Source organism: Balaenoptera physalus (assembly GCF_965194825.1).
Source record: "Balaenoptera physalus genome assembly, contig: HAP1_SCAFFOLD_305, whole genome shotgun sequence".
Classification (NCBI taxonomy): domain Eukaryota; kingdom Metazoa; phylum Chordata; class Mammalia; order Artiodactyla; family Balaenopteridae; genus Balaenoptera; species Balaenoptera physalus.
The window spans coordinates 425,043-449,999 of NW_028126350.1; the positions used below are offsets into that span (position 1 = coordinate 425,043).

General features: G+C 45.2%; 1 long non-coding RNA gene across 1 annotated transcript in view; it reads left to right on the forward strand.

Annotated features, from left to right (window-relative positions):
• Positions 1-20,677: 20,677 nt before the first annotated feature.
• LOC309653484 overlaps positions 20,678-24,957 on the forward strand; it is a 202,891-nt gene continuing 198,611 nt past the window's right edge. Inside the window, exon 1 of the long non-coding RNA XR_014259214.1 lies at positions 20,678-21,079. This is a non-coding gene — a long non-coding RNA (uncharacterized lncRNA). The remainder of the gene's footprint in view (positions 21,080-24,957) is intronic.

The window sequence follows — 24,957 nt, forward strand, 5'->3', positions numbered from 1 at the left end:
GATGACAGCGGTCACAGAGAATTGGGATGAAAGGTATCATGCAGCATTGTGATGACAACGGTCATGGATCATTTTGACGACAGGGGTCATGGAACATTCTGATAACAAGGTTCATAAAGCATTTTGATGACAGGGGTCATGGAGCATTGTGTTGACACGGGCATGGAGCATTGTAATGATAGGATATCTGGAGCATTGTGATGAAAAGGGGATGGAGCATTTTGATGACAGGGTCCAAGGAGCATTGTGCTGACAATGTCATGGAACATTGTGATGAAAAGGGTACTGGAGCACTGTGAGGAAAGGAATCATGGATCTTTGTGATGACAGGGGTCATGGAGCTTTGTGATGACAAGTGTCATGGAGCATTGTGATGAAACGGTCAAGGAACATTGTGATGACAAGAATTCTGGAGCATTGTGATGAAAGGGCATGGAGCATTGTGATTAAAGGTGACAAGGAGAATTGTGAAGATATGGGCAGAGAACTTTGTGATGACAGGGGTCATGGAGCATTGTGATGAAAAGTGTCATGGATCATTGTGCTGACAGGGATCATGGAGCTTTTTGGTAAGAGAGGCCTTGGAGATTTGTAATGGCAGGCGTCATGGGGCATTGTGATGACAGCGGACTTGGAGCATTGTGATGAAATGGGTCATAGAGCACTGTGATTACAGGGGCCATGGAGCATTGTGAATACAAAGGCTATGGAGCATTGAGATGACAGGATTCACGGAGCATTGTGATGAAAGTGATCATGGATCATTGTGATGACAAGTGTCCTGGAACCTTGTGATGACACGGTTCATGGAGCATTGTGATGACAAGGACCATGGCGAATTTTGATGACATCTGTCATGGGGCATTTTGATGACAGTGGTCATATAGAATTGTGATGAAAGGTATCATGGAGCACTGTGATGACAGTGTCCATGGAACATTGTGATGACAAAGGCCATGGAGCATTGTGATGACAAGTGTCATGGGGCATTTTGATGACATTGGCATGGAGCATTATGATGACAAGAGTTCTGGGGCCTTTTGATGAGAAGGGCATGGAGCATTGTGATGACAGGGCCCATGGAGCATTGTGATGAAAAGGGCAGGGAACATTGTGATGACTGGGTTCATGGAGCATTGTGATGAAAGGGGCCATAGAGCATTGAGATGACAGGCGTCATGAGGCATGGTGATGACAGTGGTCATGGAGCATTGTGATGAAAGAGATCATGGAACAATATGATAACAGGGGCCATGGAGCATTGTGATAACAGGTGTACTGGAGCATTGTCATGAAAGTAGTCATGGATGATTGTGATGACATGTGTCCTGGAACACTGTGATGACACGGGTCATCGAGCATTTTGATGACAAGGGCCATGGAGCATTGTTATTACAGGGGCCATGGGGCAATGTGATGACAATGACATGGAGCATTGTGATGACAGGGATCATTGAGCATTGTGATTACAAAGACCATGAGGCATTGTGATGACAGGGGCTTTGGAGAATTGTGATGACAACGGTCATCAAGCATTGTGATGACAGTGGTCATAGAGCATTGTGATGAGAAAAACCCTGGAGCATGGTGATGACACAAGCCATGGAACATTGTGATGACAAGGCCATGTACCATTGTGATTACAAGGGTCATGGAGCATTGTGATGGCAAGTGCAGAGAACCTTGTGGTGACCGGGGTCATGGAGCATTTTGATGACAACTTTCATTGAACGTTGTGATGACAGGGGGCAAGGAGAATTGTGATGAAAATTGTCCTGGAGCATTGTGATGACAGCCGTCACAGAGAATTGGGATGAAATTTATCATGCAGCATTGTGATGACAATGGTCATGGATCATTTTGATGACAGGTGTCATGGAACATTCTGATAACATGGTTCATAAAGCATTTTGATAACAGGGGTCATGGAGCATTGTGTTGACACGGGCATGGAGCATTGTAATCAAAGGATATCTGGAGCATTGTGATGAAAAGGGGATGGAGCATTTTGATGACAGGGTCCAAGGAGCATTGTGCTGACAATGGCATGGATCATTGTGATGAAAAGGGTACTGGAGCACTGTGAGGAAAGGAGTCATGGATCATTGTGATGACAGGGGTCATGGAGCTTTGTGATGACAAGTGTCATGGACCATTGTGATGACACGGTCAAGGAACATTGCGATGACAAGAATTCTGGAGCATTGTGATGAAAGGGCATGGAGCATTGTGATTAAAGGTGACAAGGAGCATTGTGATGATATGGGCAGAGAACTTTGTGATGACAGGGGTCATGGAGCATTGTGATGAAAAGTGTCATGGAACATTGTGCTGACAGGGATCATGGAGCTTTTTGTAAGAGAGGCCTTGGAGATTTGTGATGGTAGGCGTCATGGGGCATTGTGATGACCACGGTCTTGGAGCATTGGGATAAAAGGGGTCATGGAGCATTGTGATGACAAGTGTCATGGGGCATTTTGATGACATTGGAAGGGAGCATTATGATGACAAGAGTTCTGGAGCATTTTGATGACAAGGGCATGGAGCATTGTGATGACTGGGCCCATGGAGCATTGTCATGAAAAAGGCTAGGAACATTGTGATGACTGTGTTCATGGAGCTTTGTGATGAAAGGGGCCATGGAGCATTGATATGAGAGGCGTCATGAGGCATGGTGATGACAGTGGTCATGGAGCATTGTGATGAAAGAGATCATGGAGCAATATGATAACAGGGGCCATGGAGCATTGTGATGACAGGTGTATTGGAGCATTGTGATGAAAGTAGTCATGGATGACTGTGATGACATGTGTCCTGGAACACTGTGATGACACGCTTCATCGAGTATTGTTATGACAAGGGCCATGGAGCATTGTGATTAAATGGGTCATGGGGTATTGTGATGAGTGAGGTCATGGAGCATTGAGATGAAACGGGTCATGGAGCACTGTGATTACAGGGGCCATGGAGCATTGTGATGACAAAGGCCATGGAGCATTGTGATAACAAGTGACACGGAGAATAGTGATGACAGGCGTCATAGAGCATTGTGATGACAAGTGCCATTTAGCATTTTGATGACAGGGTCATCAGGCATTGTGTTGACAGGTGTCACGGAGCATTGTGATGAAAAAGGCCATAGAGCATTGTGATGACAGGGGTCATGGAGCATTGTGATGACATGGGCCATGGAGCATTGTGAAGACAAGATTCATGGAGCATTGTGATGACACGGGCATGAAGCATTGTGATGACAACAGACCTGGAGCATTATGATGAGAAGAGCATGGAGCATTGTGATTACAGGAGACATGGAGCATTGTGATGACATTGGCAGGGATCATTGTGATTACAGGGATCATGGAGCATTGTGATGACAAGTGTCATGCAATATTGTGCTGACACAGATCATGGAGCATTTTGATGAGAATGGCCTTGGAGCACCATGATGAGACACGTTATGGGGCATTATGGTGACAATGGTCACGGAGCATTGTGATGAAAGTGTTCATGGAGCAACGTGATTATCGGGACAATGGAGCATTGTGAATAAAAAGGCCATGGAGCATTGAGATAACAGAGTTCATGGAGCATTGTGATGAAAGCGGTCATGGATCACTGTGATGACAAGTGTCCTGGAACCTAGTGATGACACGTTTCCTACAGCATTGAGATGACAAGGGCCAAGGCGAATTGTGATGACACGTGTCATGGGGCATTGTGATGACATAGGTCATCTTGCATTGTGATGACAGTGGTCATGTAGAATTTTGATTAAAGGATCATGGAGCACTGTGATGACAAAGGCCAAGGAACATTTTGATGACAAGTGTCATTGAGCAATGGGATGAAATGGGAATGGAGTATTATGATGACAAGTGTTCTGGAGCATTGTGGTGACAAGGGCATGGAGCATTGTGATTACAGGTGCCATGGAGCATTGTGATGACAATGGCATGGAGCATTTTGATGGCAGGTGTCATAGAGCATTGTGATTACAAAGACCATGAGGCATTGTGATGACAGGGGCCTTGGAGCATTGTGATGACAATGGTCATCAATCATTGTGATGACAGGGGTCATAGAGCCTTGTGATGATAAAGACCATGGAGCATGGTGATGACAGAGGCCATGGAACTTTTTGATGACAAGGCTACGTACCATTGTGATTACAAGGGTCATGGAGCATTGTGATGACAAGGGCAGGGAAACTTGTGGTGACCTGGTTCATGCAGCATTTTGATGACAACTTTCAAGGAACGTTGTGATGACAGGTGCCATGGAGCATTGTGTTGAAAGGGAACATGGAGCAGTGTGATTACAGGGTCCATGGAGCATTGTGAATACATAGGCCATGGAACAATGTGATGACAGGGGTCATGTAGCATTGTGATGACAGGGTCATGGAGCATTGTGATAAAAATGGTACTGGAGCACTGTGAGGAAAGGAGTCATGGATCATTGTGATGACAGGGGTCATGGAGCATTGTGTAGAAAGATACCATGGAGCAATGTTATAACAGAGGCCAAGGAGCACTGTGATGACAGGTGTATTGGAGCATTGTGATGAAAGTAGTCATGGATCATTGTGATGACAGGTGTCATGGGGCATTGTTATGATATTGATCTTCTAGGAATTGTGAGGAAAGGTATCATGGAGCACTGTGATGACTGCGGGCATGAAGCATTGTTTTGAAATTGTCCTGGATTATTGTGATGACAGCAGTCATGGAGAATTGTGATGACAGGGATTATGCAGCATTGTGTTGCCAAGGTATGGACTATTGTGATGACAATAGTCATGGAGCAATGTGATGAAAGTTTTCATGGAATATCGTGATGAAAATTGCCTGGGAGCATTGTGACAATAAAGGCCATGGAGGATTGTGATGACAAGTGTCATGGAGCATTGTAATGAAAGGTTTCATTGTGCACTGTGATGACAAGGAGGATGGAGTATTGTGATGATACTGGTCCTGGAGCATTGTGATAACAAAAGCCATGGAGCATTTTTATGACAGGCATCATGGAGCATTGTGAAGAAAGGGGCCGTGGGGAATTGTAATGACAATAGAGAAATGTCATGAAAATGGTCAGCGAGCATAGTGATTAAAGTGGTCATTGAGAATTGTGATGAAAAGCGACATAGAACATTGTGATGACAAAGGTCATGGAGAACTGTGATGACCAGAGTCATGTAGCATTGTGATGACACGGTCATGGAACTTTGTGATGACAAGAATTCTGGAGCATTGTGAGGAAAAAGGCATGGAGCATTGTGATGCCACCGTCATGGAACATTGTGATGACAAGAATTCTGGAGCATTGTGATAACAAGGGCCATGGAGCATTGTGATGCCATGGTCATGGAACATTGTGATGACAAAAATTCTGGGGCATTGTGAGGAAAAAGGCATGGAGCCTTGTGGTTATAGGGGATATGGAGCACTGTGATGACATGGGCAGGGAACACTGTGATGACAGGTTTTATGGAGCAATATGATGACAAGTGTCATGGAGCATTGTGATGAGAGGGGCCTTGGAAAATTTTGATGACAGGCGTCATGGGGCACTGAGATGTCGGTCGTCATGGAGCATTATGATGAAAGGTGTTATGGAGCACTGTGATTACAGGGGCCATGGAGCATTGTGAATACAAAGGCCATGGAGCATTGAGATGACAGTGGTCATGGAGCATTGTGATGAAAGTGGTAATGGATCATTGTGATGACAAGTGTCCTGAGACAGTGTGATGTCATGGTTCATGGAGCATTGTGATGACAATGGTCATGGCGAATTGTGATGACAATGTCATGGGGCATTGTGATGGCAGTGGTCATCTAGAAATGTGATTAAAGTTATTATGTTGCACAGTAATGAGAGGGGCCGTGGAGCATTGTGATGATAAGTGTCATCGAACATGGTGATGAAACGGACATGGAGCCTTATAATGACAAGAGTTCTGGAGCCTTGTGATGACAAGGGCATGGAGCTTTGTGATTACAGGGGCAATGGAGCAGTGTGATGACAAAGGCTTGGAGCACTGTGATGACAAGCTCCATGGAGCATTGTGATTACAGGGGTCATGGGGCATTGTGATGAGTGAGGTCATATAGCATTGAGATGAAACGGGTCATGGAGCACTGTGATTACAGGGGACATTTTGCATTGTGATGACAAAGTCCATGGAGCATTGTGATGACAGGTGTCATGGAGTATTGAGATGAAACGGGTCATGGACCATTACAATGAGAGGGGTCATGGAGAATTGTGATGACAGTGGCCATGGGGAATTTGGATGAAAGGCGTACTGGAGCATTGTGAGGAAATGTTCCATGGAGCATTGTGATGACAAGGGCCATGGAGCATTGTGATGAAAGGGGCAAGGAGCATTTTTATGTAACTTGCCATGGAGAATTGTGATGAAAGATATCATGTGGATTTGTAATGACAAGGGCCATGGAGCATTGTGATGAAACAAATCTTGGAGTATTTTGATGAAAGATGTCATGGCGCATTGCGAACAAATGCGCCAAAGAACATTGTAATGACAAGGGCCATCGAGCATTGTGATGACAAGTGTCATGGAGCATTGTGGTGACAGGTGTCATGGAGCATCGTGATGACAAATGCCATGGAGAATTGTGATGAGAGGTGGCATTGGGCATTGTGATGAAAGGGGTCATGGAGTACTGGAATTACAGGGGTCATGGAGCATTGTGATAACAAGTGAAATGGAGAATAGTGATGACAGGTATCATAGAGCATTGTGATGACAAGTGCCCTTTAGAATTTTGATGACAGGGATCATCAGGCATTGTGTTGAAAAGGGTCACAGAGCATTGTGATGACAAAGGCCATAGAGCATGGTGATGACAGGGTTCATGGAGCATTGTGATGACATGGGCCATGGAGCATTGTGAACACAAGTTTCATGGAGCATTGTGATGACACAGGCATGAAACATGGTGATGACAACAGACCTGGAGCATTGTGATGACAAGGGCATGGAGCATTGTGATTACAGGAGACATGGAGCATTGTGATGACATTGGCAGGGAGCATTGTGATTACAGGGATCATGGAGCATTGTGATGACAAGTGTCATGCAATATTGTGCTTACACAGATGATGGAGCAACGAGATTATCGGGACAATGGAGCATTGTGAATACAAAGGCCATGGAACATTAAGATAACAGATTTCATGGAGCATTGTGATGACAAGGGTCCTGGAACCTAGTGATGACACGGTTCATACAGCATTGGGATGAAAAGGGCCAAGGCAAATTGTGATGAAACCTGTCATGGGGCATTGTGATGACATTGGTCATCTTGCATTGTGATGACAGTGGTCACGTAGAATTTTGATTTAAGGTATCATGGAGCACTGTGAAGACAAAGGCCAAGGAACATTTTGATGACAAGTGTCATTGAGCATTGGGATGACACGGGAATGGAGCATAATGATGACAAGTGTTCTGGAGCACTGTGATGACAAGGGCATGGAGCATTGTGATTACAGGGGCCATGGGGCATTGTGATGACAATGGCATGGAGCATTGTGATGACAGGTGTCATAGAGCATTGTGATTACAAAGACCATGAGGCATTGTGATGACAGGGGCCTTGGAGCATTGTGATGACAGGGGTCATAGAGCATTGTGATAAGAAAGACCATGGAGCATGGTGATGACAGAGACCATGGAACATTGTGATGACAAGGCCATGTACCATTGTGATTACAAGGGTCATGGAGCATTGTGATGACAAGGGCAGGGAACCTTTTGGTGACCGGGGTCATGGAGCATTTTGATGACAACTTTCATGGAACATTGTGATGAAAGGGGTCACGGAGCATTGTGTTGAAAGGGAACATGGAGCAGTGTGATTACAGGCGTTATGGGGCACTGTGATGACAGGGGGCATGGAGCATTGTGATGAAAATTGTCCTGGAGCATTGTGATGACAGCAGTCACAGAGAATTGGGATGAAAAGTATCATGCAGCATTGTGATGACAACGGTCATGGATCATTTTGATGACAGGGGTCATGGAATATTCTGATAAAAAGGTTCATAAAGCATTTTGATGACAGGGGTCATGGAGCATTGTGTTGACACGGGCATGGAACATTTTAATGATAGGATATCTGGAGCATTCTGATGAAAACGGGATGGAGCATTTTGATGACAGGGTCCAAGGAGCATTGTGCTGACAATGGCATGGAGCATTGTGATGAAAAGGGTACTGGAGCACTGTGAGGAAAGGAGTCATGGACCATTGTGATGACAGGGGTCAGGGAGCTTTGTGATGACAAGGGTCATGGAGCATTGTAATGACACGGTCAAGGAACATTGTGATGACAAGAATTCTGGAGCATTGTGAGGAAAAAGGCATGGATCATTGGATTATAGGCGACATGGAGCATTGTGATGACATGGGCAGGGAACACTGTGATGACAGGTGTTATGGAGCAATGTGATGACAATTTTCATGGAGCATTGTGATGAGAGGGGCCTTGGAGAATTGTGATGACAGGCGTCATGGGTCATTGAGATGGCAGTAGTCATGGAGCATTATGATGAAAGGTGTTATGGAGCACTGTAATTACAGGGGCCATAGAGCATTGTGAATACAATGGCCATGGAGCATTGAGATGACAGTGGTCATGGAGCATTGTGATGAAAGTGGTAATGGATCATTGTGATGACAAGTGTCCTGGGACCCTGTGATGACATGGTTCATGGAGCATTGTGATGACAAGGGCATGGAGCATTGTGATGACACGGGCATGGAGCATTGTAATGATAGGATATCTGGAGCATTGTGATGAAAAGGGGATGGAGCATTTTGATGACAGTGTCCAAGGAGCATTGTGCTGACAAGGCATGGAGAATTGTGATGAAAATGGTACTGGAGCACTGTGAGGAAAAGAGTCATGGATTAATGTGATAACAGGGGTCATGGAGCTTTGTGACGACAAGGGTCATGGGGCATTGTGCTGACAGGTGTCATGGAGTATCGTGATGACAAATGCCATGGAGAATTGTGATGAGAGGTGGCATTGGGCATTGTGATGAAAGGGGTCATGGAGTACTGTGATTACAGGGGCCATGGAGCATTGTGATAACAAGTGACATGGAGAATACTGATGACAGGCGTCATAGAGCATTGTGATGACAAGTGCCATTTAGCATTTTGATGACAGGGGTCATCAGGCATTGTGTTGACAGGGGTCACGGAGCATTGTGATTACAAAGGCCATAGAGCATTGTGATGACAGGGGTCATGGAGCATTGAGATGACATGGGCCATGGAGCATTGTGAAGAGAAGATTCATGGAGCATTGTGATGACACGGGCATGAAGCATGGTGATGACAACAGACCTGGAGCATTGTGATGACAAGGGCATGGAGCATTGTGATTACAGGAGACATGGAGCATTGTGATGACATTGGCAGGGATCATTGTGATTACAGGGATCATGGAGCATTGTGATGACATGTGTCATGCAATATTGTGCTGACACAGATCATGGAGCATTTTGATGAGAGTGGCCTTGGAGCACAGTAATGACAGACGTCATGGGGCATTAAGGTGACAGTGGTCAAGGAGCATTGTGATGAAAGTGTTCATGGAGCAACGTGATTATTGGGACAATGGAGCATTGTGAATACAAAGGCCATGGAGCATTGAGATAACAGAGTTAATGGAGCATTGTGATGAAAGTGGTCATGGATCACTGTGATGACAAGTGTCCCGGAACCTAGTGATGACACGGTTCCTACAGCATTGAGATGACAAGGGCCAAGGCGAATTGTGATGACACGTGTCATGGGGCATTGTGATGACATTGGTCATCTTGCATTGTGATGACAGTGGTCATGTAGAGTTTTGATTAAAGGTATCATGGAGCACTGTGAAGACAACGGCCAAGGAAAATTTTGATGACAAGTGTCATTGAGCAATGGAATGAAACGGGAATGGAGTATTATGATGACAAGTGTTCTGGAGCATTGTGATGACAATGGCATGGAGCATTGTGATGACAGGGGTCATTGAGCATTGTGATTACAAAGACCATGATGCATTGTGATGACAGGGGCCTTGGAGCATTGTGATGACAATGGTCATCAAGCATTGTGATGACAGGGGTCATAGAGCATTGTGATGAGAAAGACCATGGAGCATGGTGATGACAGAGGACATGGAACATTGTGATGATAAGGCCATGTACCATTGAGTTTACAAGGGTCATAGAGCATTGTGATGACAAGGGCAGGGAACCTTGTGGTGACCGGGGTCATGGAGCATTTTGATGACAACTTTCATGGAACATTGTGATGACAGGGGTCATGGAGCATTGTGTTGAAAGGGAACATGGAGCAGTGTGATTACAGGGTCCATGGAGCATTGTGATTACAGGTGTTATGGGGCACTGTGATGACAGGGTGCATGGCGCATTGTAATGAAAATTTTCCTGGAGCATTGTGATGACAGCGGTCACAGAGAATTGCGATGAAAGGTATCATGCAGCATTGTGATGACAACGGTCGTGGATCATTTTCATGACAGTGGTCATGGAACATTCTGATAACAAGGTTCATAAAGCATTTTGATGAGAGGGGTCATGGAACATTGTGTTGACACGCGTATGTAGCATTGTAATGATAGGATATCTGGAGCATTGTGATGAAAAGGGGATGGAGCATTTTGATGATAGGGTTCAAGGAGCATTGTGCTGACAATGGCATGGACGATTGTTATAAAAATGGTACTGGAGCACTGTGAGGAAAGGAGTCATGGATCATTGTGATTACAGGGGTCATGGAGCTTTGTGATGACAAGTGTCATGGAGCATTCTGATGACACAGTCAAGGAACATTGCGATGACAAGAATTCTGGAGCATTGTGATGAAAGGGCATGGAGCATTGTGATTAAAGGTGACAAGGAGCATTGTGATGATATGGGCAGAGAACATTGTGATGAAAGGGGTCATGGAGCATTGTGATGAAAAGTGTCATGGAACATTGTGCTGACAGGGATCATGGAGCTTTTTGGTAAGAGAGGCCTTGGAGATTTGTGATGGCAGGCGTCATAGGGCATTGTGATGACAGCGGTCTTGGAGCATTGGGATAAAAGGGGTCATGGAGCACTGTGATGACAAGGGGCCATGGAGCATTGTGAATACAAAGGCTATGGAGCATTGAGATGACAGGGTTCATGGAGCATTGTGATGAAAGTGATCATGGATCATTGTGATGACAAGTGTCCTGGAACCTTGTGATGACACGGTTCATGGAGCATTGTAATGACAAGGACCATGGCGAATTGTGATGACATCTGTCATGGGGCATTGTGATGACAGTGGTCATCTAGAATTGTGATGAAAGGTATCATGGAGCACTGTGATGACAGGGGCCATGGAACATTGTAATGACAAAGGCCATGGAGCATTGTGATGACAAGTGTCATAGGGCATTTTGATGACTTTGGCATGGAGCATTATGATGACAAGAGTTCTCGAGCATTTTGATGACAAGGGCATGGAGCATTGTGATGACAGGGGCCATGGAACATTGTGTTGACAAAGGCCATGGAGCATGGTGATGACAAGTGTCATGGGGCATTTTAATGACATTGGCACGGAGCATTATGATGACAAGGGTTCTGGAGCATTTTGATGACAAGGGCATGGAACATTGTGATGACATGGCCCATGGAGCATTGTGATGAAAAGGGCAGGGAACATTGTGATGACTGGGTTCATGGAGCATTGTGATGAAAGGGGCCATGGAGCATTGAGATGACAGGCGTCATGAGGCATGGTGATGACACTGGTCATGGAGCATTGTGATGAAAGAGATCATGGAGCAATATGATAACAGGGACCATGGAGCATTGTGATGCCAGGTGTATTGGAGCAATGTGATAAAAGAAGTCATGGATGATTGTGATGACATGTGTCCTGGAACACTGTGATGACACAGGTCATCGAGCATTGTGATGACAAGGGCCATGGAGCATTGTGATTACAGGGGCCATGGGGCATTGTCATGACAATGGCATGGAGCATTGTGATGACAGGGATCATTGAGCATTGTGATTCCAAAACCATGAGGCATTGTGATGAACGGGGCCTTGGAGCATTGTGATGACAATGGTCATCAAGCATTTTGATGACAGGGGTCATAGAGCATTGTGATGAGAAAGACCATGGAGCATAGGGATGACAGAGGCCATGGAACATTGTGATGACAAGGCCATGTACCATTGTGATTCCAAGGGTCATGGAGCATTGTGATGACAAGGGCAGGGAACCTTGTGGTGACTGGGGTCATGGGACATTCTGTTGAAAGGGAACATGGAGCACTGTGATTACAGGGTCCATGGAGCATTGTGAATACATAGGCCATGGAACAATGTGATGACAGGCTCATGTAGCATTCTGATGACAGGGTCATGGAGCATTGTGATGACAGGTGTTATGGGGCACTCTGATTACAGGGGGCATGGGGCATTGAGATGAATATTGTCCTGGAGCATCCTAATGACAGCGGTCACAGAGAAACAGGATGAAAGGTATCATGCAGCATTGTGATGAAAACGGTCATGGATTATTTTGATGACAGCGGTCATGGTGCATTTTGAAAACAAACTTCATAAAGCATTGTGCTGACAGGGGTCATAGAGCATTGTGATGAGAAAGACCATGGAGCTTGGTGATGACAGAGGCCATGGAACTTTGTGATGACAAGGCTATGTACCATTGTGATTACAAGGGTCATGGAGCATTGTGATGACAAGGGCAGGGAACCTTGTGGTGACCGGGGTCATGGAGCATTTTGATGACAACTTTCATGGAACGTTGTGATGAAAGGGGTCATGGAGCATTGTGTTGAAAGGGAACATGGAGCAGTGTGATTACAGGCGTTATGGGGCACTGTGATGACAGGGGGCATGGAGCATTGTGATGAAAATTGTCCTGGAGCATTGTGATGACAGCAGTCACAGAGAATTGGGATGAAAAGTATCATGCAGCATTGTGATGACAACGGTCATGGATCATTTTGATGACAGGGGTCATGGAATATTCTGATAAAAAGGTTCATAAAACATTTTGATGACAGGGGTCATGGAGCATTGTGTTGACACGGGAATGGAGCATTGTAATGATAGGACATCTGGAGCATTGTGATGAAAAGGGGATGGAGCATTTTGATGACAGGGTCCAAGGAGCATTGTGCTGACAATGGCATGGAGCATTGTCATGGAAAGGGTACTGGAGCACTGTGAGGAAAGGAGTCATGGACCATTGTGATGACAGGGGTCAGGGAGCTTTGTGATGACAAGGGTCATGGAGCATTGTAATGACACGGTCAAGGAACATTGTGATGACAAGAATTCTGGATCATTGTGAGGAAAAAGGCATGGATCATTGGATTATAGGCGACATGGAGCATTGTGATGACATGGGCAGGGAACACTGTGATGACAGGTGTTATGGAGCAATGTGATGACAATTTTCATGGAGCATTGTGATGAGAGGGGCCTTGGAGAATTGTGATGACAGGCGTCATGGGTCATTGAGATGGCAGTAGTCATGGAGCATTATGATGAAAGGTGTTATGGAGCACTGTAATTACAGGGGCCATAGAGCATTGTGAATACAATGGCCATGGAGCATTGAGATGACAGTGGTCATGGAGCATTGTGATGAAAGTGGTAATGGATCATTGTGATGACAAGTGTCCTGGGACCCTGTGATGACATGGTTCATGGAGCATTGTGATGACAAGGGCATGGAGCATTGTGATGACACGGGCATGGAGCATTGTAATGATAGGATATCTGGAGCATTGTGATGAAAAGGGGATGGAGCATTTTGATGACAGTGTCCAAGGAGCATTGTGCTGACAAGGCATGGAGAATTGTGATGAAAATGGTACTGGAGCACTGTGAGGAAAAGAGTCATGGATTAATGTGATAACTGGGGTCATGGAGCTTTGTGACGACAAGGGTCATGGGGCATTGTGCTGACAGGTGTCATGGAGTATCGTGATGACAAATGCCATGGAGAATTGTGATGAGAGGTGGCATTGGGCATTGTGATGAAAGGGGTCATGGAGTACTGTGATTACAGGGGCCATGGAGCATTGTGATAACAAGTGACATGGAGAATACTGATGACAGGCGTCATAGAGCATTGTGATGACAAGTGCCATTTAGCATTTTGATGACAGGGGTCATCAGGCATTGTGTTGACAGGGGTCACGGAGCATTGTGATTACAAAGGCCATAGAGCATTGTGATGACAGGGGTCATGGAGCATTGAGATGACATGGGCCATGGAGCATTGTGAAGAGAAGATTCATGGAGCATTGTGATGACACGGGCATGAAGCATGGTGATGACAACAGACCTGGAGCATTGTGATGACAAGGGCATGGAGCATTGTGATTACAGGAGACATGGAGCATTGTGATGACATTGGCAGGGATCATTGTGATTACAGGGATCATGGAGCATTGTGATGACATGTGTCATGCAATATTGTGCTGACACAGATCATGGAGCATTTTGATGAGAGTGGCCTTGGAGCACAGTAATGACAGACGTCATGGGGCATTAAGGTGACAGTGGTCAAGGAGCATTGTGATGAAAGTGTTCATGGAGCAACGTGATTATTGGGACAATGGAGCATTGTGAATACAAAGGCCATGGAGCATTGAGATAACAGAGTTAATGGAGCATTGTGATGAAAGTGGTCATGGATCACTGTGATGACAAGTGTCCCGGAACCTAGTGATGACACGGTTCCTACAGCATTGAGATGACAAGGGCCAAGGCGAATTGTGATGACACGTGTCATGGGGCATTGTGATGACATTGGTCATCTTGCATTGTGATGACAGTGGTCATGTAGAGTTTTGATTAAAGGTATCATGGAGTACTGTGATGACAACGGCCAAGGAAAATTTTGATGACAAGTGTCAATGAGCAATGGAATGAAACGGGAATGGAGTATTATGATGACAAGTGTTCTGGAGCATTGTGATGACAATGGCATGGAGCATTGTGATGACAGGGGTCATTGAGCATTGTGATTACAAAGACCATAATGCATTGTGATGACAGGGGCCTTGGAGCATTGTGATGACAATGGTCATCAAGCATTGTGATGACAGGGGTCATAGAGCATTGTGATGAGAAAGACCATGGAGCATGGTGATGACAGAGGACATGGAACATTGTGATGATAAGGCCATGTACCATTGAGTTTACAAGGGTCATAGAGCATTGTGATGACAAGGGCAGGGAACCTTGTGGTGACCGGGGTCATGGAGCATTTTGATGACAACTTTCATGGAACATTGTGATGACAGGGGTCATGGAGCATTGTGTTGAAAGGGAACATGGAGCAGTGTGATTACAGGGTCCATGGAGCATTGTGATTACAGGTGTTATGGGGCACTGTGATGACAGGGTGCATGGCGCATTGTAATGAAAATTTTCCTGGAGCATTGTGATGACAGCGGTCACAGAGAATTGCGATGAAAGGTATCATGCAGCATTGTGATGACAACGGTCGTGGATCATTTTCATGACAGTGGTCATGGAACATTCTGATAACAAGGTTCATAAAGCATTTTGATGAGAGGGGTCATGGAACATTGTGTTGACACGCGTATGTAGCATTGTAATGATAGGATATCTGGAGCATTGTGATGAAAAGGGGATGGAGCATTTTGATGATAGGGTTCAAGGAGCATTGTGCTGACAATGGCATGGACGATTGTTATAAAAATGGTACTGGAGCACTGTGAGGAAAGGAGTCATGGATCATTGTGATTACAGGGGTCATGGAGCTTTGTGATGACAAGTGTCATGGAGCATTCTGATGACACAGTCAAGGAACATTGCGATGACAAGAATTCTGGAGCATTGTGATGAAAGGGCATGGAGCATTGTGATTAAAGGTGACAAGGAGCATTGTGATGATATGGGCAGAGAACATTGTGATGAAAGGGGTCATGGAGCATTGTGATGAAAAGTGTCATGGAACATTGTGCTGACAGGGATCATGGAGCTTTTTGGTAAGAGAGGCCTTGGAGATTTGTGATGGCAGGCGTCATAGGGCATTGTGATGACAGCGGTCTTGGAGCATTGGGATAAAAGGGGTCATGGAGCACTGTGATGACAAGGGGCCATGGAGCATTGTGAATACAAAGGCTATGGAGCATTGAGATGACAGGGTTCATGGAGCATTGTGATGAAAGTGATCATGGATCATTGTGATGACAAGTGTCCTGGAACCTTGTGATGACACGGTTCATGGAGCATTGTAATGACAAGGACCATGGCGAATTGTGATGACATCTGTCATGGGGCATTGTGATGACAGTGGTCATCTAGAATTGTGATGAAAGGTATCATGGAGCACTGTGATGACAGGGGCCATGGAACATTGTAATGACAAAGGCCATGGAGCATTGTGATGACAAGTGTCATAGGGCATTTTGATGACTTTGGCATGGAGCATTATGATGACAAGAGTTCTCGAGCATTTTGATGACAAGGGCATGGAGCATTGTGATGACAGGGGCCATGGAACATTGTGTTGACAAAGGCCATGGAGCATGGTGATGACAAGTGTCATGGGGCATTTTAATGACATTGGCACGGAGCATTATGATGACAAGGGTTCTGGAGCATTTTGATGACAAGGGCATGGAACATTGTGATGACATGGCCCATGGAGCATTGTGATGAAAAGGGCAGGGAACATTGTGATGACTGGGTTCATGGAGCATTGTGATGAAAGGGGCCATGGAGCATTGAGATGACAGGCGTCATGAGGCATGGTGATGACACTGGTCATGGAGCATTGTGATGAAAGAGATCATGGAGCAATATGATAACAGGGACCATGGAGCATTGTGATGCCAGGTGTATTGGAGCAATGTGATAAAAGAAGTCATGGATGATTGTGATGACATGTGTCCTGGAACACTGTGATGACACAGGTCATCGAGCATTGTGATGACAAGGGCCATGGAGCATTGTGATTACAGGGGCCATGGGGCATTGTCATGACAATGGCATGGAGCATTGTGATGACAGGGATCATTGAGCATTGTGATTCCAAAACCATGAGGCATTGTGATGAACGGGGCCTTGGAGCATTGTGATGACAATGGTCATCAAGCATTTTGATGACAGGGGTCATAGAGCATTGTGATGAGAAAGACCATGGAGCATAGGGATGACAGAGGCCATGGAACATTGTGATGACAAGGCCATGTACCATTGTGATTCCAAGGGTCATGGAGCATTGTGATGACAAGGGCAGGGAACCTTGTGGTGACTGGGGTCATGGGACATTCTGTTGAAAGGGAACATGGAGCACTGTGATTACAGGGTCCATGGAGCATTGTGAATACATAGGCCATGGAACAATGTGATGACAGGCTCATGTAGCATTCTGATGACAGGGTCATGGAGCATTGTGATGACAGGTGTTATGGGGCACTCTGATTACAGGGGGCATGGGGCATTGAGATGAATATTGTCCTGGAGCATCCTAATGACAGCGGTCACAGAGAAACAGGATGAAAGGTATCATGCAGCATTGTGATGAAAACGGTCATGGATTATTTTGATGACAGCGGTCATGGTGCATTTTGAAAACAAACTTCATAAAGCATTGTGCTGACAGGGGTCATAGAGCATTGTGATGAGAAAGACCATGGAGCTTGGTGATGACAGAGGCCATGGAACTTTGTGATGAGAAGGCTATGTACCATTGTGATGACAATGGTCATGGATCATTCTGATGACAGGGGTCATGGAACATTCTGATAACAAGGTTCATAAAGCATTTTGATGACACGGGTCATGGAGCATTGTGTTGACACGGGCATGGAGCATTGTAGTGACAGGATATCGGGAGCATTGTGATGAAAAGGGGATGGAGGATTTTGATGACAGTGTCCAAGGAGCATTGTGCTGACAATGCCATGGAGCATTGTGATGAAAAGGGTACTGGAGCACTGTGAGGAGAGGAGTCATGGATCATTATGATGACAGGGGTCATGGAGCTTTGTGATGACAAGGGTCATGGAGCATTGTGATGACACGGTCAAGGAACATTGCGATGACAAGAATTCAGGAGCATTGTGATGAAAGGGAATGGAGCATTGTGATTAAAGGTGACAAGGAGAATTGTGATGATATGGGCAGAGAACTTTGTGATGACAGGGGTCATGGAGCATTGTGCTGAAAAGTGTCATGGAACATTGTGCTGACAGGGATCATGGAGATTTTTGTTAAGAGAGGCCTTGGAGACTTGTGATGGCAGGCGTCATGGGGCATTGTGATGAGAGCGGTCTTGGAGCATTGTGATAAAAGGAGTCAAGGAGCACTGTGATGAGAGGGACCATGGAGCATTGTGAATACAAAGGCTATGGAGCATGGAGATGACAGGGTTCCTGGAGCATTGTGATGAATGTGATCATGGATCATTGTGATGACAAGTGTCCTGGAACCTTGTGATGACACGGTTCATGGAGCATTGTAATGACAAGACCATGGCGAATTGTGATGACATCTGTCATGGATCATTGTGATGACATTGGCAGGGATCATTGTGATTACAAGGATCATGGAGCATTGTGATGACAAGTGTCATGCAATATTGTGCAGACACAGATCATGGAGCATTTTGATGAGAGTGGCCTTGGAGCACAGTGATGAGAGACGTCATGGGGCATTATGGTGACAGTGGTCAAGGAGCATTATGATGAAAGTGTTCATGGAGCTACGCGATTATCGGGACAATGGAGCATTGTGAATACAAAGGCCATGGAGCATTGAGATAACAGAGTTCCTGGAGCATTGTAATTAAAGTGGTCATGGATCACTGTGATGACAAGTGTCCTGGAACCTAGTGATGACACGGTTCCTACAGCATTTAGATGACAAGGGCCAAGGCGAATTGTGATGACACGTGTCATGGGGCATTGTGATGACATTGGTCATCTTGCATTGTGATGACAGTGGTCATATAGAATTTTGATTAAAGGTATCATGGAGCACTGTGATGACAAAGACCAAGGAACATTTTGATGACAAGTGTCATTGAGCAATGGGATGACACGGGATTGGAGTATTATGATGACAACTGTTCTGGAGCATTGTGATGACAAGGGTATGGAACATTGTGATTACAGGGCCATGGAGCATTGTGATGACAACGGCATGGAGCATTGTGATGACACGGGCATGGAGCATTGTAATGATAGGATATCTGGAGCATTCTGATGAAAAGGGGATGGAGCATTTTGATGACAGGGTCCAAAGATCATTGAGCTTACAATGGCATGGAACATTGTGATGAAAAGGGTACTGGAGCACTGTGAGGAAAGGAGTCATGGATCATTGTGATGACAGGGGTCATGGAGGTTTGTGATGACAAGGGTCATGGAGCATTGTAATGACACGGTCAAGGATCATTGTGATAACAAGAATTCTGGAGCATTGTGATGAAAGGGCATGGAGCATTGTGATTAAAGGTGACAAGGAGCATTGTGATGATATGGGCAGAGAACTTTGTGATGACAGGGGTCATGGAGCTTTGTGATGACAAGTGTGATGGCAGGTGTCATGGGGCATTGTGATGACAGCGGTCTTGGGGCATTTTGATGAAATGGGTCATAGAGCACTGTGATTACAGGGGCCATGGAGCATTGTGAATACAAAGGCTATGGAGCATTGAGATGACAGGTTTCATGGAGCATTGTGATGAAAGTGATCATGGATCATTGTGATGACAAGTGTCCTGGAACCTTGTGATGACACGGTTCATGGAGCATTGTGATGACAAGGACCATGCGAATTGTGATGACATCAGTCATGGGGCATTGTGGTGACAGTGGTCATCTAGAATTGTGATGAAAGGTATCAGGGAGCACTGTGATTACAGGGACCATGGAACATTGTGATGACAAAGGCCATGGAGCATTGTGATGACAAGTGTCATGGGGCATTTTGATGATATTGGCATGGAGCATTATGATGACAAGAATTCTGGAGCATTTTGATGACAAGGGCATAGAGCATTGTGATGACAGGGCCCATGGAGCATTGTGATGAAAAGGGCAGGGAACATTGTGATGACTGGGTTCATGGAGCATTGTGATGAAAGTGGCCATGGAGCATTGAGATGACAGGCGTCATGAGGCATGGTGATGACAGTGGTCATGGAGCATTGTGAAGAAAGAGATCATGGAGCAATATGATAAGAGGGGAAATGGAGCATTGTGATGACAGGTGTATTGGAGCATTGTGATGAAAGTAGTCATGGATCATTGTGATGACATGTGTCCTGGAACACTGTGATGACACGGTTCATCGAGTATTGTGATGACAAGGGTCATAGCGAATTGTGATGACAGGTGTCATGGGGCAATGTGATGACCTTGATCATCTAGGAATTGTGATGAAAGGTATCATGGAGCACTGTGATGACTGGCGGCATGAAGCATTGTTATGAAACTTGTCCTGGATTATTGTGATGATAGCAGTCATGGAGAATTGTGATGACTGTGATTATTCAGCATTGTGTTGACAAGGGTACAGACAATTGTGATGAAAATGGTCATGGAGCAATGTGATTAAAGTTTTCATGGAACATCGTGATGAAAAGTGCCTGGGAGCATTGTGACGATAAAGGCCATGAGGCATTGTGATGACAAGTGTCATGGAGCATTGTAATGAAAGGTTTCATTGTGCACCGTGATGACAAGGGGGATGGAGTATTGTGATGAAACTGGTCCTGCAGCATTGTGATAACAAAAGCCATGGAGCATTGTGATGACAGGCATCATGGAGCATTGTGAAGAAAGAAGCCATGGGGAATTTTAATGACTATAGAGAAATGTGATGAAAATGGTCAGCGTGCATAGTGGTTAAAGTGGTCATTGAGAATTGTGATGAAAAGCGACATAGAGCATTGTGATGACAAAGGTCATGGAGAACGGTGATGACCAGGTTCATGTAGCATTGTGATGACACAGTCATGGAACATTGTGATGACAAGAATTCTGCAGCATGGTGAGGAAAAAGGCATGGAGCATTGTGATTATAGGGGACATGGAGCATTGTGATGACATGGTAAGCGAACACTGTGATGACAGGTGTTATGGAGCAATGTGATGACAAGTGTCATGGAGCATAGTGATGAGAGGGGCCTTGGAGAATTGTGATGACAGGCGTCATGGGGCATTGAGATGGCAGTGGTCTTGGAGCATTATGATGAAAGGTGTTATGGAGCACGGTGATTACAGGGGCCATGGAGCATTGTGAATACAAAGGCCATGGAGCATTGAGATGACAGTGGTCATGGAGCATTGTGCTGAAAGTGGTAATGGATCATTGTGATGACAAGTGTCCTGGGACCCAGTAATGACATAGTTCATGGAGCATGGTGATGACATTGGTCATGGCGAATTGTGCTGACAATGTCATGGGGCATTGTGATGGCAGTGGTCATCTAGAAATGTGATTAAAGTTATTAGGGAGCACAGTAATGAAAGGGGCTAAATGAGCATTGTTATGAAAAGTGTCATGGAGCATGGTGATGAAACAGACATGGAGGATTATGATGACAAGAGTTCTGGAGCCTTGTGATGACAAGGGCATGGAGCATTGTGATTACAGGGGTCATGGAACATTCTGATAAGAAGGTTCATAAAGCATTTTGATGACAGGGGTCATGGAGTATTGTGTTGACACGGGCATGGAGCATTGTAGTGATAGGATATCTGAAGCATTGTGATGAAAAGGGGATGGAGCATTTTGATGACAGGGTCCAAGGAGCATTGTGCTGACAATGGCATGGAGCATTGTGATGAAAAGGGTACTGGAGCACTGTGAGGAAAGGAGTCATGGATCATTGTGATGACAGGGGTCATGGAGCTTTGTGATGACAAGGTTCATGGAGCATTTTGATGACACGGTCAAGGAACATTGCGATGAAAAGAATTCTGGAGCATTGTGATGAAAGGGCATGGAGCATTGTGATAAAAGGTGACAAGGAGCATTGTGATGATATGGGCAGAGAACTTTGTGATGACAGGGGTCATGGAGCATTGTGTTGAAAATTGGTCATGGATCACTGTGATGCCAACTGTCCTGGAACCTAGTGATGACACGGTGCCTACAACATTGAGATGACAAGGTCCAAGGGGAATTGTGATGACACGTGTCATGGGGCATTGTGATGACATTGGTCATCTTGCATTGTGATGACAGTGGTCATGTAGAATTTTGATTAAAAGTATCATGGAGCACTGTGATGACAAAGGCCAAGGAACATTTTGATGACAAGTGTCATTGAGCAATGGGATGAGACGAGAATAGAGTATTATGATGACAAGTGTTCTGGAGCATTGTGATGACAAGGGCCAGTAGCATTGTGAATACAGGGGCCATGGAGCATGTGATGACAACGGCATGTAGCATTATGATGACACGGGCATGGAGCATTGTAATGATAGGATATCTGGAGCATTCTGATGAAAATGGGATGGAGCATTTTGATGACAGGGTCCAAAGATCATTGTGCTGACAATGGCATGGAGCATTGTGATGAAAAGGGTACTGGAGCACTGTGAGGTAAGGAGTCATGGATCATTGTGCTGACAGGGGTCATGGAGCTTTGTGATAACAAGGGTCATGGAGCATTGTGATGACACGGTCAAAGAAAATTGCGATGAGAAGAATTCTGGAGCATTGTGATGAAAGGCCATGGAGCATCGTGATTATAGGAGACAAGGAGCATTGTGATGATATGGGCAGAGAACTTTGTGATGACAGGGGTCATGGAGCATTGTGATGAAAAGTGTCATGGAACATTGTGCTGACTGGGATCATGGAGCTTTTTGGTAAGATTGGGCTTGGAGATTTGTAATGGCAGGCGTGATGGGGCATTGTGATGACAGCGGTCTTGGAGCACTGTGGTGAAAGGGGTCATGGAGCACTGTGATTACAGGGGCCATGGAGCATTGTGAATACAAAGGCTATGGAGCATTGAGATGACAGGGGTCATGGAGCATTGTGATGAAAGTGGTAATGGATCATTTTGAAGACAAGTGTCATGGGGCATTTTGATGACATTGGCATGGAGCATTATAATGACAAGAGCTCTGAAGACTTCTGATGACAAGGGCATGGAGCATTGTGATTACAGGAGACATGGAGCATTGTGATGACATTGGCAGGGATCATTGTGATTACAGGGATCATGGAGCATTGTGATGACAAGTGTCATGCAATATTGTGCTGACACAGATCATGGAGCATTTTGATGAGAGTGGCCTTGGAGCACAGTGATGAGAGACGTCATGGGGCATTATGGTAACAGTGGACAAGGAGCATTGTGATGAAAGTGTTAATGGAGCAATGCGATTATCGGGACAATGGAGCATTGAGATAACAGAGTTCTTCGAGCATTGTGATGAAAGTGGTCATGGATCACTGTGATGACAAGTGTCCTGGAACCTAGTGATGACACGGTTCCTACAGCATTGAGATGACAAGTGCCAAGGCGAATTGTGATGACACGTGTCATGTGGCATTGTGATGACATTTGTTATCTTGCATTGTGATGACAGTGGTCATGTAGAGTTTTGATTAAAGGTATCATGGAGCACAGTGATGACAAAGTCCAAGGAACATTTTGATGACAAGGGTCATTGAGCAATGGGATGAAACGGGAATGGAGTATTATGATGACAAGTGTTCTGGAGCATTGTGATGACAAGGGCATGGAGCATTTTGATTACAGTGGCCATGGAGCATTGTGATGACAACGGCATGTAGCATTGTGATGACAGGGGTTATTGAGCATTGTGATTACAAAGACCATGAGGCATTTTGATGACAGGGGCCTTGGAGAATTGTGATGACAATGGTCATCAAGCATTGTGTTGACAGGAGTCATAGAGCATTGTGATGAGAAAGACCATGGAGCATGGTGATGACAGAGGCCATGGAACATTGTGATGAGAAGGCCATGTACCATTGTGATTACATGGGTAATAGAGCATTGTGATGACAAGGGCTGGGAACCTTGTGGTGACCAGGGTCATGGAGCATTTTGATGAGAACTTTCATGGAACATTGTGATGACAGGGGTCATGGAGCATTGTGTTGAAAGGGAACATGGAGCAGTGTTATTACAGGGTCCAGGCAGTATTGTGATTACAGGTGTTATGGGGCACTGTGATGACAGGGGTATGGAGCATTGTGATGAAAATTGTCTTGGAGCATTGTGATGACAGAGGTCACAGAGAATTGCGATAAAAGGTATCATGCACCATTTTGATGACAACGGTCATGGATCATTTTGATGACAGGGGTCATGGAACATTCTGATAACAAGGTTCATAAAGCATTTTGATGACAGTGTTCATGGAGTATTGTGTTGACACGGGCATGGAGCCTTGTAGTGATAGGATATCTGGAGCATTGTGATGAAAAGGGGATGGAGCATTTTGATGACAGGGTCCAAGGAGCATTGTGCTGACAATGGCATGGAGCATTGTGATGAAAAGGGTACTGGAGCACTGTGAGGAAAGGAGTCATGGATCATTGTGATGACAGGGGTCATGGAGCTTTGTGATGACAAGGGTCATGGAGCATTTTGATGACACGGTCAAGGAACATTGCGATGACAAGAATTCTGGAGCATTGTGATGAAAGGCCATGGAGCATTGTGATAAAAGGTGACAAGGAGCATTGTGATGATATGGGCAGAGAACATTGTGATGACAGGGGTCATGGAGCATTGTGGTGAAAGGGGTCATGGAGCACTGTGATTACAGGGGCCATGGAGCATTGTGAATACAAAGGCCATGGAGCAATGAGATAACAGAGTTCATGGAGCATTGT